The following is a 17,293-nucleotide window of genomic DNA, read 5'->3' as shown; positions in this document are numbered from 1 at the left end:
ACCTGGTTGAGTAAGCAAGAATAATTTACAGAGAAAAAGACACAAATTTTATTATGAATTCAATAAAACCCAATCTATATACAGAGAAGACCAGGCTACTAGTAACATAGCAAGTTGCCGGACGAATTTACGTTTACCCGTTTTGCGTTCGTACTCGAGATTCACTGCCGGCTAGTCGGCTGGTCAGGCAGTACACAGTTGCAATTGTGCTTGGACGGGTCGGTCATGACAGACTAGAAATACGACTCGAGGAGAGTGCCGAGCACTTATAATTTTTATTATTTGAGTGTGTTTACGAGCCAAAACTAAAAATAAATAAATTCTCTAAACCCAAAAGAAACTAAAATATTACTCTAAATAAAAGTTATAACAAGTGTTCAAAAAGACCATCTTCTTGTGCTAGACAGAAGCCCAGGCGGTCGTAAAATCCCCGTCTGACATTGGCCAACATATTAGGGCTAATAGTTTGGAAAGCCTCTCGTATTTTTACTTGAAGCTCATCCAGATTATTAGCACTATTATGACCATACACTTTGGATTTTACATAACCCCACAAAAATAAGTTATTGGGAGAAAGATCTGGTGATCTAGCCGGCCACAAAATAGTTGCATATCCACTAATTAAACGGTTGAGAAAAATATTGTTCAAATATTCTTGAACAATACGGGCATTGTGGGCAGGACAACCACCTCAGCAATTTGATTACTTGAAAACGTGGGATTTTGATCCGCGGTAGCACAAATGAACACTTGCTTTAACTCCTGTTCTTCATTAATCAACACATCAGGCTTTTTGTGTTTTTGTGGGAACACGCACCCATGTGTTTCAAAATTATTAATAACTCTTGATACAGTAGGTAAAGATGGAATTGGCCTGTTTACAAAAGTTTGTGGAAAAATTGTTTATATATCCGGATAAGACCTATTTTGGAAATACCATTTTACAATTTGAATTTTCTCACGAACTTCGTAAACATCCATTATTTTACTTAAAAAATAAATTTTACACGAGAACTGTAGCGAGAATCTATGTATTCGTTTTGGCTATTAAAACACGAATAAATACGAATTCTGAAACATTCTTATCACATATCTACCTATTTTTATTTTATCGCATTTTTTCGCCTGCTTTTTATCCGGCGGACGGGTATATGCTAATTCGTCCGGTTCTGCCTATGTTACTACTACGGTGGTCCGGTCTGTATATGGCTTGATTGGTTGTCTTTCTCCATTTGTATTTGTCTTTCGCCTTTATTCTCCACCCATCCACTCTAATCCTTCTCAAGTTCTCTTCAACATCCTTTTTCCATCTGGTTCTCGGTCTACCCCTCCTTCTTTTTCCACCTATTTCACGTTTCATTATCATACTATTAATAGGAACTCTCGCTTCAGCCAATCTTTCAATGTGTCCCAGTAATCTCAGTCTTTATGCTCTACTTCCGCTATACTCGGTGCCCGATTTAGTTGCTTTAATTCTTCATTTGTTCTTCTGGTCCAAAATGATGTCTATCTTCTTTCCTCCAAAAATCTTTCTCAGTATTTTCTTTCCCAAATATCTAGCCTAGAATTTTTCGTTGTATTGAACGTCCACGTTTCACATGCATACAGCACTATTGGTCGTATCATTGTTTGGTACATTCTGATTTTTAAATTTCTAGAGATATTCTTACTCTTAATAATTTTCTGTAGTGCGCTAACACATCTATTTCCTGCCATTATTCTTGCCACAATTTCCTGAGTTACATATAAGTTTCCTTAGAAATATGGTTCCTAGATATGTGAATGTATCTACTTCGTCAAAAACTTGTATCTTTTCCCTCTCTCAGAATCTATTTATAGATATCTTCCCTTCTCAAAATCCTTATCTGTCATTAAATACTAAGCCTAATTTTTGCGCTATTTTGTTCTTCTAGTTTTTTGGCCACCGATATCTGTTCTTTCCGATCTCTTGCTAAGATAAGTAAATCATCTGCAAAGGCCAAGCATTTGTGTCTTTTTTTATACAGAATATCATCTCTATTGATTCCCGGATCTTTTATAACGTTTTCTAATACTACACTAAACAGTACTGGAGATAGTGGACAGGGGCTTAATCCGTCCATGATTATACATTTTTTCCGTTGTTTTCTTGTTTACTTTGACTTCATTTACTTTCTCTTCAATTTTATCATCATGGACAGTTTCTTGCCAACCCCAAATTCTGTTAATGTTCTAAACTAGTGATGGGCATTACGATGTTTTTTAGTGAATGGAATCACACGATTCAATTTCTCATATTGAATCGACTTCTATAATGATTCTTTCATTTGAATGAACCACATGCACAATTTACCTTTCATAAAAACAAGAATCGTAACTGGCACTACCGGCTATAATTTGGTCGGACAATTACTTAACAGACCAGAAAAAGAAATATAGGTACAGTTCCTTCATTTGTTTTTCAACACTTTATGACACTGGCGTAATTGGATTTATTATTTTACCAATATTAAATTATCAATCCAATTCATATATATTATTTATTAAAACTTCTTAATACCAATTTAATATTTTTAGCATATTTTAATTCCGATTTAATAATCATATAATAAATAGTTTATAATACCGTATGATCGAAAAAATGGCGTCCAGTTGGCTTGGAAACGAACATGGATGATATTCGCCATATAATTTTTAAATGATAGCAAGCTTCATTTCATAATCATCGCTGACGACGATTTTTTATCATATTGAGGAGAGGTCAACAATATTTATTTGGAGTTGTATAAAAACACGATTTCGTCTTTCAGTCCGACATTAAATGGTTTATAGTTGGTAAATATTATTTTAACAAAAATATTAGGTAACGTGAAAATTAAATGCATTACGGATACTCCCGTACTAAGCACAGTATTAATAAGTTTTTTCTTGTAAATAACTTTCTTATCGTTTGCATTTTATGCCCATGATGTTTGTTTAGGTCTTTTATTCAAGTCTAAATATTGGTGCTCGACTCTCTCTATGCCTATTTCACCGCCGCGACTTAGAAACGAACGATCGCATTGTGATCCGATTCAATTAATACGACTCTCTTTTACGGCGCATCGTTCGAATTTTATGGATCCGTGCTAGCCACGATTCAATTGAACGAACTGTATTGTAAGCAATGAATCAATTCTCACGACTCTTTGAACGAACGAGCTGTAGAAACGAACGATCGCATTGTGATCCGATTCAATTCTCACGACTCTTTTTTACAACTCGTTCGTTCAAATTTTATGGATCCGTGCTGGCCACGATTCAATTGAACGAACTGTATTGTAAGCAATGAATCAATTCTCACGACTCTTTGAACGAACGAGCTGTAGAACCGAACGATCGCATTGTGATCCGATTCAATTCTCACGACTCTTTTTTACAACTCGTTCGTTCAAATTTTATGGATCATTGCTGGCCACTATTCAATTGAACGAACCGTATTCTAGGCAGTGAATCGAATCTCACGATTCATTTTTAATACTCGTTCAAATGAACGACTCGTTCAATCTATGTGCACCTCTACTCTAAACACTTCAGTCCTTTTAACTTTGTCATATGCCTGCTGGTATGTGTCAGTGTGTATCAGTGTGTCTTGACTGTCCTCACATATGGAGCTGAAACACTTTGACAAAAAAGAACATACATAGATATACAGCGTGGTCCGAACTGTATTCCGGAAACTTCGGCTGCATATTCTGCAGATTAAAATAAGTAAAAAAGTTTGTATAAATGTATGTCTTAAAACGCTTATTTTCAGAGATACAGGGTGTAGAAGTTTCATTTTTATATCGATTTTTTCTACATAATTTCTGAAGTAACGTCAATATTTGCATGAAAATTGGTGTCTGGTAGTTTTTTGACATGGGAAATTTGATTTTAGTGACAATATGATTTCTACTAGTAGAGGGCGCCACCTACATGTGTTTAGCCGTTTTGAAGCGTAATAACTTTTTGTCCGTACCTGTATAAAACTACCGAGCCAAAAAATATACATCTCTGTTACTTTTTACATAAAAAATATCTCTTTGTAAAAATCGCTAGGAGCAACCTTTCTTAAGATATTTAGCATGGAAATAGACAATACATGTCATTACTGACGAAAAATAAACACATTGAGTAGAGAGTTATTTCACTGAAATAATAAATTTAAGAAATTTTTTTTTAAATTAATCATAAATTTTTCTGCAAAAAAATTATAATAAAACAGTTTCTGTTGAACTTTTGGTATATAAACATTTCAAATTTTTGATTTCAGTCTAATAACTGTTTAGTCAGCATGTTTAATTTATGTCAATGTTGACACGTATTGATAATTTCAATTCCAAATAGCTCGAAAACCATTACTCGTAGCGATTTTTACCAAGAGACCTTTTTTACGTAAAAAAATCGCAAATGTATATTTTTTTACTCAGTAGTTTTATACAGGTACGGACGAAAAGTTATTACTATTCAAACCAGTTAAAAGTTTTGTAGGTGGCGCCCTCTACTAGTAGGAGTCATAATGACATCAAAATAAAATTTCTCATGTCAAAAAACTCCCAGACACCAATTTTCATGCAAATATTGACGTTACTTCAGAAATTATTTGGAAAAAATCGAAATAAAAATGAAATTTCTACACCCTGTATCTCCGAAACTAAGCATTTTGGGACATACATTTATACGAACTTTTTTACTTGTTTTTATTTGCAGAATATGCTGCCGAAGTTTCTGGAATACAACTCTGACCACCTTGTATATTGTATATACTATAAAAAAGATATATACAAAAAAGAACACACAATACAGGTTAAGCAACGAAAAATGGAAAGGTCTATGTTGGGAGTTACACTTAGGGGTAAAATACCCAATCATACCATACGAAATCGAACAGGAGTAAGAGATACGGTGATATCTGTCTTACATCTTAAATGGAATTTGACAGAACATGTGGCTAGGATAAGAGATGGACGTTGGACAAAAAGATTTGTGGAATGGAGACCAAGATACGAGGTCTATAGAAACAGAGAACGACCTCCTAGTCGATGGACAGATGATATTAAGAGAGTGGCTGGAAACTGAATTCAAGTGGCACAAAATAGAAAGAAATGGCTAGAGTTGAGGGAGGCTTTTGTGCAGCAGTGGACGGAATAAGCTAAATGATGATGATGATGCCTGCTGGAAGTCGATAAATAGGAGTATTGTCTGTGTTCCGTATTCATAACCTAAAATATTCCCAAAATAAAAAATACCAAAAGAAGAAAAAAGATAATAGAGCTAACTCGATACGTTTTCCATAGGATAATCTCGACAGATCCGTGCTACGAAAATAGTGGGCGAATCTCATTTCGTTCCGCCATCAAATAAATTAAAGCGATACACTTTTCACTGCTGATCCAAAGCATTTTCCAAAAAGATTTCCCGAATTAATTCGGCCGCTTGAGCCGCTCCAAATTGAGTTTTGTGATTTATCCAGACGAGATAGTTTTGCAGTAAATTACTTTTTCGACAGCGTCGCTCTCCGACGAAACATTCGCTTTAAAATAACACTCGATCGATTGGATTTATTAACCGTACTCGGCAGTTTAACTACAAGATAATACAATTGTACCTACAAATTATATAAAGTTTCAATAAATATACACATGTGCGCGTAAACTCACAAATTTAATTCCTCTGCTTCAAAAAAATATTAATTTGAATTTTATCATTCTTTTATAGATTCCATTTAGATGGAAACGGTCAATTATTAAGTTAAATCGGTCGCAAAAAGTTAAATAAGAAAATTATTATGTTTTTAAATGCCTAACATCTTGTAATAAACTTAAGTATACAAGGTGGGTCATAAAGTCGTGGCACATTAAAAATTCATTTTTATAAATCTAATCCCCCGTATATTATTGGGTATTTCAATTCTTTCTTCAATTATAAGCAAAAATTGTAATACACATATTGTACCTAAATCCAACCGTTTCCAAGAAATCGAATTTTGGTTTTAACATCTTAAACGAAAAATTTTGTAATTTCCAGACTTGATATAATCTCATTTTATATAAATACTAACTTGAAAACTAATGTCAAATAGTACTGAGTATCACAGTTTCCGCAGAATGGCATCGTTAAATGAAACCGAAAACATTGAAATTAATTAAATCGAATTGTATAAGTGATATTTTCAAAAGTCAATAACTCGGAAACGGTTAGTTTGAAGTACACTGTGTGTATTTCTGTTTTTGCTTAGAATTGAAGGAAAAATTGAAATATGCAATAATATACAGGGGGTTCCATTTAAAAAAATGAAACGGTCACAAAGTCATGACACATCAACCACGACTTTGTAACCGACCCTGTATTCTTAAATTTATTACTCGCAAATAGACATTTAAAAACCCTATATAACTTTTATATTTAACTTTTTGCGGTACCTTGTATATTTTATCCAATAATCGACCGTTTTTATACATATCAGCGACCCTGTATTGTTTGAGTCTCTGTAAAGAGAGGTAAATCATAAATTGATAAATTATGAACAATGAAATGAGTTTTTATACGGTTTTTGTCAGTGCTACAATAACATAACAGAAGGAAGACGAAAGTGAAGAATGCTATTATTAGTGACAAATCTCCTACAAATGTACAGGGACATCATTTTCAAGTGCGTCACTTAATTTACAATTTCCCTGTTTATTTTAAATAGTAAAAAGATATTTTAATGTAATTTTAACTAATTACGCCTTACGCCTTTTAGCTAATTCAACGCCATATTGAATATTTTTAAATGAACACCCCAACATATTTTAGCTTCACCCGATTTTTAGCTAATTTCAAAAACATATAGTTTAGTAATCTTTCTATGAAGCTATCTATCTATTATCTATATTCTATCAAGCACTAATCAAAAACAACGTAGTTGAATATCAAAATAAAACACTAAATCACCAAAATACACCAAAACACTTTTACTTTTACAGTGGACGCGCGTTTCGCTAACCATGTTAGTATCATCAGCAGATGATTATAAACTAATCGAAATATTACAAAGAAAATAATATTGATAGTCGAGACATAAGATTGATATCGGACCTGTATTGAAAACAAACCGCTAAGATCAGATTAGATGATGATTTTTGAAAATACACAAATACAACAAGGTCTGCGTCAGGAATGCATCTTGTCTCTCCTTCTAACAATTCTTCAAGAAGCTTTGGAAGGGGGGAATCAAAAATGGTTATGCTGACGATACAGTAGTAATGACAGACAATAGTAAAGATCTGCAGAACCTACTTCAAAGAATAAATGTATGTATAACAAATAATAAATTTTATAATTTTTGACTGGACTTGAAATTGTGTGTGGAAAAGTGCACAAAAACTTCGTTGAATTTCTTATTTATTGAAGGAAACGTTGATCATATACAAATGTGTTGTGATAGTCTTTATAAAGAAAGGTGAATCATAGATAGATAAATTATGTGTAGAAATGAGTTTATTCAGCTTTATTGGTGTTATCGTACAACAACAGAACAGAAGAAAAACTAAAGTGGAGAACGTTATTTTCAGATACATACATAGACGTTGTACATCTAGTATAAGATGTGGCAACCTACCTATTACATCACAGGTATGTTAAATAAGCGATAAGTCTGTCTGGTGACCTTGCGGGTTACAAAAGAAGGGTTGCATCGCGCATTGCCTTGCTGGAAAATTAGATCTTGCAGCTGCTGAAGGTAGAGCAACGCGACAGGTTGTACCACGTTATTAATGTAGGATTGAGGGTTTAAGTTTTTGTCCAAAAAATTTGGTGGGGATTTGCTTCCACCAAATTAAAAAAAAAGTATTTTTATAATTAAATAAAGTCTGGATATTTGTAAACAGACTGGGATAAAAATGAAATCTTTTACTACACTTCATCAAGACCATCAACAGATAAAACCATAAATATAGCTAAGTATACAGGGAGACCTAGCACCACTGCACATTGTCGTCGGTAATTATACCAATGTGACAATGATTACAGTCACTGACGGAAACAGTACTGCGACAATTTTTAGGTCAATGTTTATCTACCTCAGCATCCTTCAGGCAGAAATCTACGTTGTCGAAACATGCGTACAATTAATCATAGATAGGAACTATCGAAAACAGGAAATAACCATCTTATCCGATAGTCAAGCAGCACTAAACGCGATCAACTCAGTAACCATCAATTCGTTGGCTAACAAGTTGGCCAAAGTACCAAAGAATGCCTAGAGAGGTTCAACAAATTAGTCCAAGGGATAGAAGGCAATGAAAAGGCAAATGATCTAGCTAGAAAAGGAGAGAACACTCCACTGACTGGATCAGAACCGTTCTGTTTTCCAAGCGGGGACCAACTGAAGAACCTGGAAGACTCCATCCGTAACCTGGAATGGGTGTCCTCAAGCGGTCTAAGACACTCGAAATAGTTCCTCAGAACCTACAACCGAGAAAAATAAAAAACTTTCCTTGATTTAAGTAAAAACAACCTTCGGATTGTCACGGGGTTTCTAACAGGAAACCCGTGACAATCCGAACACTTCAGTAGACTTAAGCTGAGAAACAACGGCGAATGCAGATTCTGTGGGGAAAATGGGGAAATACCAGAACACCGTTTCAGATACTGGATTTTGTTTGAGACTGTATGATGAGTTATATCTCAAGAAAAGGGAACACAATAAATCTGTAAGGTCGCGGTGATTAACTCACCTCCTAAACATTCTACATTTTTCTACTGGGTATTACAATTCCTGCCACACAGTATAATTATCTATGTATGATGTACGATTTACCTTTCTTTATAAAAACTTTCACAATCTATCTGTTCATGAGGCACCTCTCCTTATCAACGACCATAACCCCTAACTTCTTGTACTATAATCCTTCGTCTTACGTTCTCTAGAACAACGTCCTCCACCTTAGTCTTCCTTCCTTCCGCTCTGGTACACCAGATGTGCCCATCCTTCCAAGGGCGGTGTGAGAGTGTGTGCGCTGGCGCCTCTATGGTCCAGAGCGACAGAGCACAGAGCCTCTGGATAGTCGTCGGCGGAATATAGAGCGACGCGGTTCGAACCCGAACTCTGGGAGCGGTTTTTACGTAGCGCGATCTGGGTTTTGTCTCTCAGTCGATTTAGGGAGGCGTACCCCGTTTGGCAAACCTTTCTTTCTACCTAGAGAAATTGTCCAGAAATTGTTCTATTTTTTAAAGGTAAGGTTGCTTTTTACGTGTATTTTTATTAATTAATTATTGGATCATTGTAAGTCTTCGAAGAAAGATTATATATTTATTAACAAAGAACGTTATGTTTAACAAATGTCCATTGCTTCAACGTAAATTCATTGTAAATAAAGATACTCAATTGAGGGAATAAAATGACGAACGTCTTCTCAGTCTTATATTAACAATTTTTTTTTTGCTTTTGATTCGAATCAACACACCTTTTGTTTATTGTTTTTTCTGATGTCACTATAATTGGAAAGTTATATTGTTATTGTTTCTTGGCAGTTACTGATTCAGTACCTTAAAATTAGTTCAATAAATTAGTAGTTTCAACAATTATACTTTATACTTATGAATTTAAGATCATTCACAATGTGTTAACCACAGCTTGCGGTAGTCAGTTGTGTCTCTAGAAAAAAGCCTAATAATAAGCTTTAACAATAAAAATAATAAAAAATTTTTATTACTAACCACAATTTCTCTTGACAAGATGATAATCAAAGGCCAAAATGACAATCGCAAATTTTGAAGTATACAGGGTGGTCCGAACTGTATTGCAGAAACTTCAGCAGAATATTCTGCAGATAAAAATAAGTAAAAAAGTTTGTATAAATGTATGTCTTAAAATGTTTAGTTTCGGAGATACAGGGTGTAGAAGTTTCATTTTTATTTCAATTTTTTTTCAAATAATTTCTGAAGTAACATCAACATTTGGATGAGAATTGGTGTCTGGAAGTTTTTTGATTTGAGAAATTTGATTTTGATATCAATATGACTCCTATTTGTAAGGGGCGCCACCTACATATGTTTTAACTGTTTTGAAGAGTAATAACTTTTCGTTCGTACCTGTATAAAACAACTGAGTGAAAAGTATACATTTTCATGGTTTTTTACGTAAAAAATGTCTCTTGGTAAAAATCGCTAAGACCAACCGTTCTCAAGATATTTAGAATATTTCCATTCTAATTAGACTAACATAATCGTCAATATATGTCATTATTGACAAAAAATAAACATATGAGTAGATATTTATTTGACTTAAATGAGAAATTTAGGAACTTCTTATTTTTTTAAATTAATCATAAATTTTTCCTCGAAAAAATGACGATGAAACAGTTTCTGTTAAACTTTTGGCACAATAACATTTCAAGTTTATGATTTCAGTCTATTGTGACCTCTAACTATTTAGTCAACACGTTTTTTATTTGCCAGTGATAACAAGTATTGATAATTTCGATTCCAAATATCTCGAGAACCATTATTCGTAGCGGTTTTTACCAAGAGACTTTTTTAGGTAAATGTATATTTTTTTTACTCAGTGGAAATTATTTAAAAAAAATCGAAATAAAAATGAAACTTTTACACCCTGTATATCCGAAACGAAATATTTTGGGACATATAGGTATTTTTATATATTATTATCTTATTTTTATGTGCAGAATATGCTGCCGAAGTTTCCGGAATACAGTTCGGACCACCCTGTATAATGAAAAATGTTAAAAGTATGTTAACTTTTTCTATTAATTGAAAATCACTACTGCTAATTTTGATGCGACATTGACAATAGAAGAGTAAACTTTAACATTAACTGAAACCATTAATTTATTCCACTAGCTTTGAGGTTCCGAATAAAAGAAACTTAATGTTCAAAATTAATTAAATTTTATTTATCCACGACTCGTCAATAATTTGATATTATACATGAGTTTATGAAACAATAATAATATTCATTATTTACTAGTGAATAATGGTTTCATTATTCACCGCTTCCACGGATATCTCGATCCAAACTCCAAACAAGAGCTGTGTTCGATCCAAACCGGCTTGGTTTTGTTATAATGAGGAAAATGCATGTTTTTAAATAATGGTTTTAAAAAATAGTTCATATAATTACAAATTGAACAAAAAAAAATTGTTGATATCGGTTAAGAAATGCCTCTAATATAAAACAATTAAATATTGTTAATTTAAATGGCCGGGCAAACGCTCTCTACCTCGCCTAGCCGCTGTGACGTCACCCGCCGTTCTTGTGGTTGAGTGGAGCCAGACGCGTGTTTATTTTACACAGTTTGCTTTTAAACGCTGTTGAATCCGAGTCGAAATTTTAGTTATTTGTATTAATTAATACATAATTAGTAATTAGTGATATTTATAAATAGTAATGGATGAGCGAAAACAGAAAAAAATGGTCCAAGGCCATGAGAAGAGATGAAAAGAAAAACGTTAAATTATCCTCTATTTTTACGATTTATTGTTGTGAAGATCATTTTAATGTAAATTCATATATTTATGTATATTGTCTTACATAGGTATATGAAATTTGAATGTACATTACAATGGTTATTCATTATATTTTGACACCCACATACAGCCTTAACTGCAAGTTTTAGAAGAAAACATTAAATAAAAAAGTTGCATGGTTTTTCATATACTCTCTTTTAAAATGAATTCTAGTTATACAGGGTGTCTCAAAAAAGGTGGTCCAGAAAATTGTAGGTATTTTTCGCTTTTCAACTATCAATATTTCGTAAACATTTGAAGATAGGTATAGGATATTATACATGAAATATATCTAGAATATCTAGAAATTTCCGAAGAATCCAAAAATATATAGGGTGTTTCACTTAAAAAAGTAACTTAATTTTGGCGTTTGCTTATGGGACACCTTGTATAATATTTTCATTACTGATAAACAATTTATTTCCTATATTTCGTAAAAAACAATCTTTAAAAATAACAAGGGTAAGGGGGTGTCAATATAAAAAAACTTTCTTTTTCACGCTATGCTCTGGAGTTATTTTTCCACGTACTAAACAAATATTTTTGTCTCTTTTCACTTCTACATAACCTACAGCATTATCTCCATACGTCTCCCTACCTGATCTGAAAAATAAGTTTATAACATTAATATTTATAACTATATAAAAGTTCGTAACAGTAGGTACCTACTTTTACTTAAATATGCCTCAGTACTACAAAGAATAAATGTTACATACCTCTCTGTTTTTTTCCTCGTAATTCAGCACCAATAAATTGGGAATTTGTATTTATAAAGCAGCCCACATAACAGCATCGACTTTTGGCAAGTTATCTGATTGTGCTTTTACAAACCCGGAATCTGCCATTACTTAAAAAATTCTCAGAACACACAACACATACAAATAATAACTGCACAATAAAGCATAAAAAGCTCCTTCAATCAACGCTAAAAGCAACAAAAATGTCTTAGTATGCCACCTAAATACGTACATAAACGGAACACGTCTGGTTGCTGCTGGCCATCGCGCATCGACGAGAACGGCGGGTGACGTCAGACCAATAGAATATCGTTTCAATTCGCGAGGCGTCGTTTGCGTTATCCATAGTATTTTAATGGCCCGTTTTATAAAACTGCTTTCAAGAAAAAGTTTTTTTTGCATTTACACATATTTATTCTAATAAATTGAACAGTTTCTGGCGAAAAATAAAATATATGCATCTTCCTCATTAGTTAAAGCTAAATTAGTTAGCTACCTAGTTTAAGAAAATTTTGTTTCCATATTACTTACTCGTTATACGAGTCTAGTTCAGTATTTTTTGACATTAAAAATAAAAACATAATAAATAAATTAATGTAATAAATTAATAATAATAATTATATATATATATATATATATATATATATATATATATATATATATATATATATATATATATATATATATATATATATATATATATAATATAAATTTTTATGATAGTCCTGGATAAAATATAGTATAAAGTATAGTATTCTACTAGCATATAATGGCTGTTATTAACTTGGATGATTTATGACCAAACCAAACCAAACTAAATATAAACTTCATCGACGTGAATAACAGCCACCATTATATGCTCGTTGAATAATATACTTTTTTATTATTCATTATTGTCTACCAATTTTGTGCAAACATGTATCTAATCCGTACCAAATATAGAGATAAAATTCCTAGTATAAACTCAATTAACTACAAATGACGCCCTGGCTGAATGGCTGAAAGCATTAAAGCCATGATTGCCTTAATGGCATAGTGCAGAGACTATTGTATGGAAAATACAGTTATTTTAAAATTTCCACCAATTCCGGCACATACTGAACAAAATAAACATTTGGCAATTACAGCGCGCAGGTTGCGAATACTGATCGTGTATCGCCAAGTTGGTTTTATAATAATTGACAATTGTGAATGGTTTGTAGCAGGTTTGTAGTTAATAATAATATTTTCAATATACTAATCACTTTAATAAAAATACACTCACATGCAAAAAACGCAACGGAGAATTTTTTTGTCAAGATTAAAGTGCTATATTTTTTTTCATAGTAACTGTTAAAATTGTCTTATTATTTTATATATTATTGCCTTATTATTGCCTATTACTTATGAAAAATAGTAGATAAAATAGTACTTTAACCGCAAGGGTAGATTAAATGATACTTTAACAGCGAGGATAGGTTGAAAACTTTATTTCCTCTCGCACGTTTTATAATTGCTTCCAATTGTGAAAATTTTTGTATTCCTTTTCATAAGTTATTCGGAGTTTAAATGGAAGTAGTTTGGATATGGCTTTTGTCGCCTCAGCCTGAATATCTGTTGGTAATTTACTTATTTAGTTTTGAGCCATTTCTGGCTCCAATTCAATCAGCAATCGACACGAAAGAGAATTAAAAAATATTGACTCAAAACTGACAACTAAAGAGACAGCTTTATTTATTTGTCAAATTACATAGAAACCAACGCCAACCCAGCCCAATATTTTTTCTATTCGTAATAAATTCCTTGAAATAATAATTTCTGAATATTTTTTAAAACGTAACTCGCTATGGAAAAAAATTTTGTTTTATACACGACGATAAAATTGCATTATCGTCTCCCGAAATTAATTCACTCGCGATTTCATGGCTCGTGAATTAATCTTTTCGGTCGACGATAAAATACCATTTTATCAAGTGATAGTACAAGTAAAGTAGATATTTACAAGTAAAATACCATTTTATCATTTTTTAAGTGTTTGCCAACGACTGCCATTGCCAAATTACAGATATTTTAATACGTATCCGGGGTAATTTGACCGTTGCTTTTCACATACGCATAATACACACATTTTGCAATTACACATACATGTCAGTGTTTTGTAAACACGACTTCCCTGCAATATTATCTCTATTTCATTAATTGGAGATCGGGAATACCAAGTAATCAATAGCGTCAAAATTAAACCGTAGTAGCATGTTATAATTAGTGCAAAAACCGAATCGGCGCGAAAAATATAATTTAATACGTTATAGTAGGGATGGGCAAAAATTATCGATATATCAAATTATCGATACTTTTATTTCAAAAAATCTATGGATATCTGGTAGCTCTTTTTATCATAATTGTTTCACATTTACACAAATAATATAAACGGACAAACTTTAATGTACCAAACAAAGGTATTCAAGATACACCATCAAGACATAAACAGAGAAATGTTAGGTGGCTAGTGATTTATTAACTAGCGTGTACCCGCGACTTCGTTCGCATCGAATTAATCATTTGTAATGGTGATGATAAAGCAAAGCAAGAATTTCCATTAACATACAAACTGGATAAAATTTTCTCACATCTCATCACATGTCAGCATGAGAAATAACAATATGGCTATATTATTATATAATTTGGTAATATTTGTGGGGTAGTTTCATCTCGTTGGAACTTGACTTTCGAAAAATCCGTTTGCCAAAAATAAGCTTTTTACATCAAGCAGTTTAAGCAGAATCGTTGTTAATCAATTACCCAACTTTTTGGAACACCCTGTATGATTTTTAAAAAAAATTCAAAATATGTAAAGAACAAAATAAATTATGTTTTCCCGAAAGACTAACCGTTTTTTAAATAACAAATATTGTAATATTTGAGGGGCGTTTTCACCCTCTTCCTTATCGAACCTCTACATCCCACAGTCAATCCGTTTGCCAAAAATCAGCTTTAAATGTCAAGCAGTTTAAGCAGAATCGTGATTACTCATGGTCATATTTTATGAAACACCCTGTATAAATTTTTAAAAAATCTTAAAATATGCAAAACAACAAAATAAAATATACGTGTTTAAGAGTTTTTCCGAAAAACTGACCGGTTTTTTATAATAAAATCATATTCTAATATTTGATGGGTGGTTTCACCCCCTTAAAATTCGAGTTTCGAAAAATCGAACCTCTACACCCTAAAGTCAATCCGTTTTCCAAAAATCTGCTTTTTACGTCAAGCGCTTTAAGCAGGATCGTGATTAATCAATGACCAGATTTTTCGAAACACCCTGTATACATTTTTCGAAAATCTTAAAATATGTAAAAAACAAAATAAAATATACGTGTTTAAGCGTGTTTTCGGAAACTTGACCCTTTGTAAATGACCGTTTGTAAACTTAGACCGTTAAATAAAAATATTGTAATATTTGAGGGGTGGTTTCACCCCCTTGGAACTGGAATTTCGAAAAATCCCTTCTTATTGAACCTCTACACCCTAGAACCAACCTGTATGCCAAAATTGAGCTTCTTACCTTGAGTGGTTTGAGCAGGATCGTGATTAATCGGTGAGTCAGTCACTTAAGGATTTTATATATTAGTATACATTTATATGGGAAATGGTCATCAACTGGACGGCGTTTTTTTCGATCATACGATATTATTATTATACAGGGCGGTTCGAACCCCGGAAACTTCGGCAGCATATTCTGCAGGTAAAAATAAGTAAAAAAACTCGTATAAATGTATGTCCTGAAATGCTTAGTTTCGGAGATACAGGGTGTAGAAGTTTCATTTTTATTTCGATTTATTCCAAATTATTTCTGTACTACTACTAATATGTATAACTACCAAACCAAACCAAACGTCGATATTTGGATGAAAATTGGTATCTAGGAGTTTTTTGACATGAGAAATTTGATTTTGATGTCAATATGACTCCTACTTGTAGAGGGCGCCACCTACACATTTTTTAACTGGTTCGAAGAGTAAAAAATAAATATTTTCGACGTTTTTTACGTAAAAATGTTTCTTGGTAAAACGCTACAAGTAATGGTTCTTGAGATATTTGGAATCGAATTTATCAATACATATCATCATTGACATAAATTAAACATGTTGACTATATGTATAGTTCGGTTGAAATGTTTTTGTAAAAAAGTTTTTGCCGAAACATTTTTTCGAAGAAAAATTTATGAATAAGTTAAAAAAATAAAAGGTTCCCAAATGTATCATTTCAGTCATCGAAGTCGATATTTTCTATTAACTTGTACATCCCTATGACATAACACCGAAAATAATCACGCTATGATATCCCCGAATGCATTTATGAGTTTCTATTCAAACTGAAACATGTAACTCAACGATATGAAAGGTATAAATGAAACCAGTCCTTTTATTGCGCTTTTTTTGTGCAGGAAAAATGGAAGCGTTGGACATTTCACTGTGACATGTGACATTAATAAAATAGTCGATGATTTTAAAATTGCTCCTATCTTCGACCCTGCTATAATTAAAGTTACACACGTTCATTTTTAACATGGTAGTGTCATTTTGAAATATATTTTTTATTTAAAAAAATAAAAGTTACAAGTTACACCATTTATTACTTATTCAGCGACGATGCATCACCCAATATAATCAAGAATCAACTCTTTCCATGTCAAAACTAAATGTAAAATAATTTTATAATGACCTTTAGCACAAATTTCAAACTATTTTCATTAAACTACACAGCGGAAAACATCGTAACTCGATTAACTTTAAAATTTGCCGTCAAACATCAAAGTTTAAATTTATTTTTCCCCCCGCAATTTGACGCAATGGTTTCCCTCCCCACTGTCCCGTTCACCCCGTAACTATCCCTTGGGAAAGCTCTCCGGGTAATTAAAAAACTTCCAGGGCGACTCCGGCAAGGGTCAAAGTTGTCCGGCAAGGCTTCATTATATCGCTCAACGCGACCAATCGACTAGTTTGCTGATTTATTTGTACAAGTTGTTAGAAATTACATAAATAGAAGTTAAATAATTAAATAAA

General features: G+C 32.7%; 1 protein-coding gene across 1 annotated transcript in view; it reads left to right on the top strand.

The window, feature by feature from the left end:
• Positions 1–9,063: 9,063 nt before the first annotated feature.
• Positions 9,064–17,293, top strand: part of LOC115877526 (C3 and PZP-like alpha-2-macroglobulin domain-containing protein 8) — a 289,000-nt gene continuing 280,770 nt past the window's right edge. The window contains exon 1 of the mRNA XM_030893749.1: positions 9,064–9,219. The gene's annotated coding sequence lies outside the window, so the exon portion shown is untranslated. The remainder of the gene's footprint in view (positions 9,220–17,293) is intronic.

This window comes from Sitophilus oryzae, unplaced genomic scaffold, assembly GCF_002938485.1.
Source record: "Sitophilus oryzae breed Bouriz unplaced genomic scaffold, Soryzae_2.0 scaffold_1060_pilon_pilon, whole genome shotgun sequence".
Classification (NCBI taxonomy): Eukaryota; Metazoa; Arthropoda; class Insecta; order Coleoptera; family Curculionidae; genus Sitophilus; species Sitophilus oryzae.
Note: the sequence above shows the minus strand (reverse complement) of the source record. Positions and strands in the feature narration are given on the sequence as shown.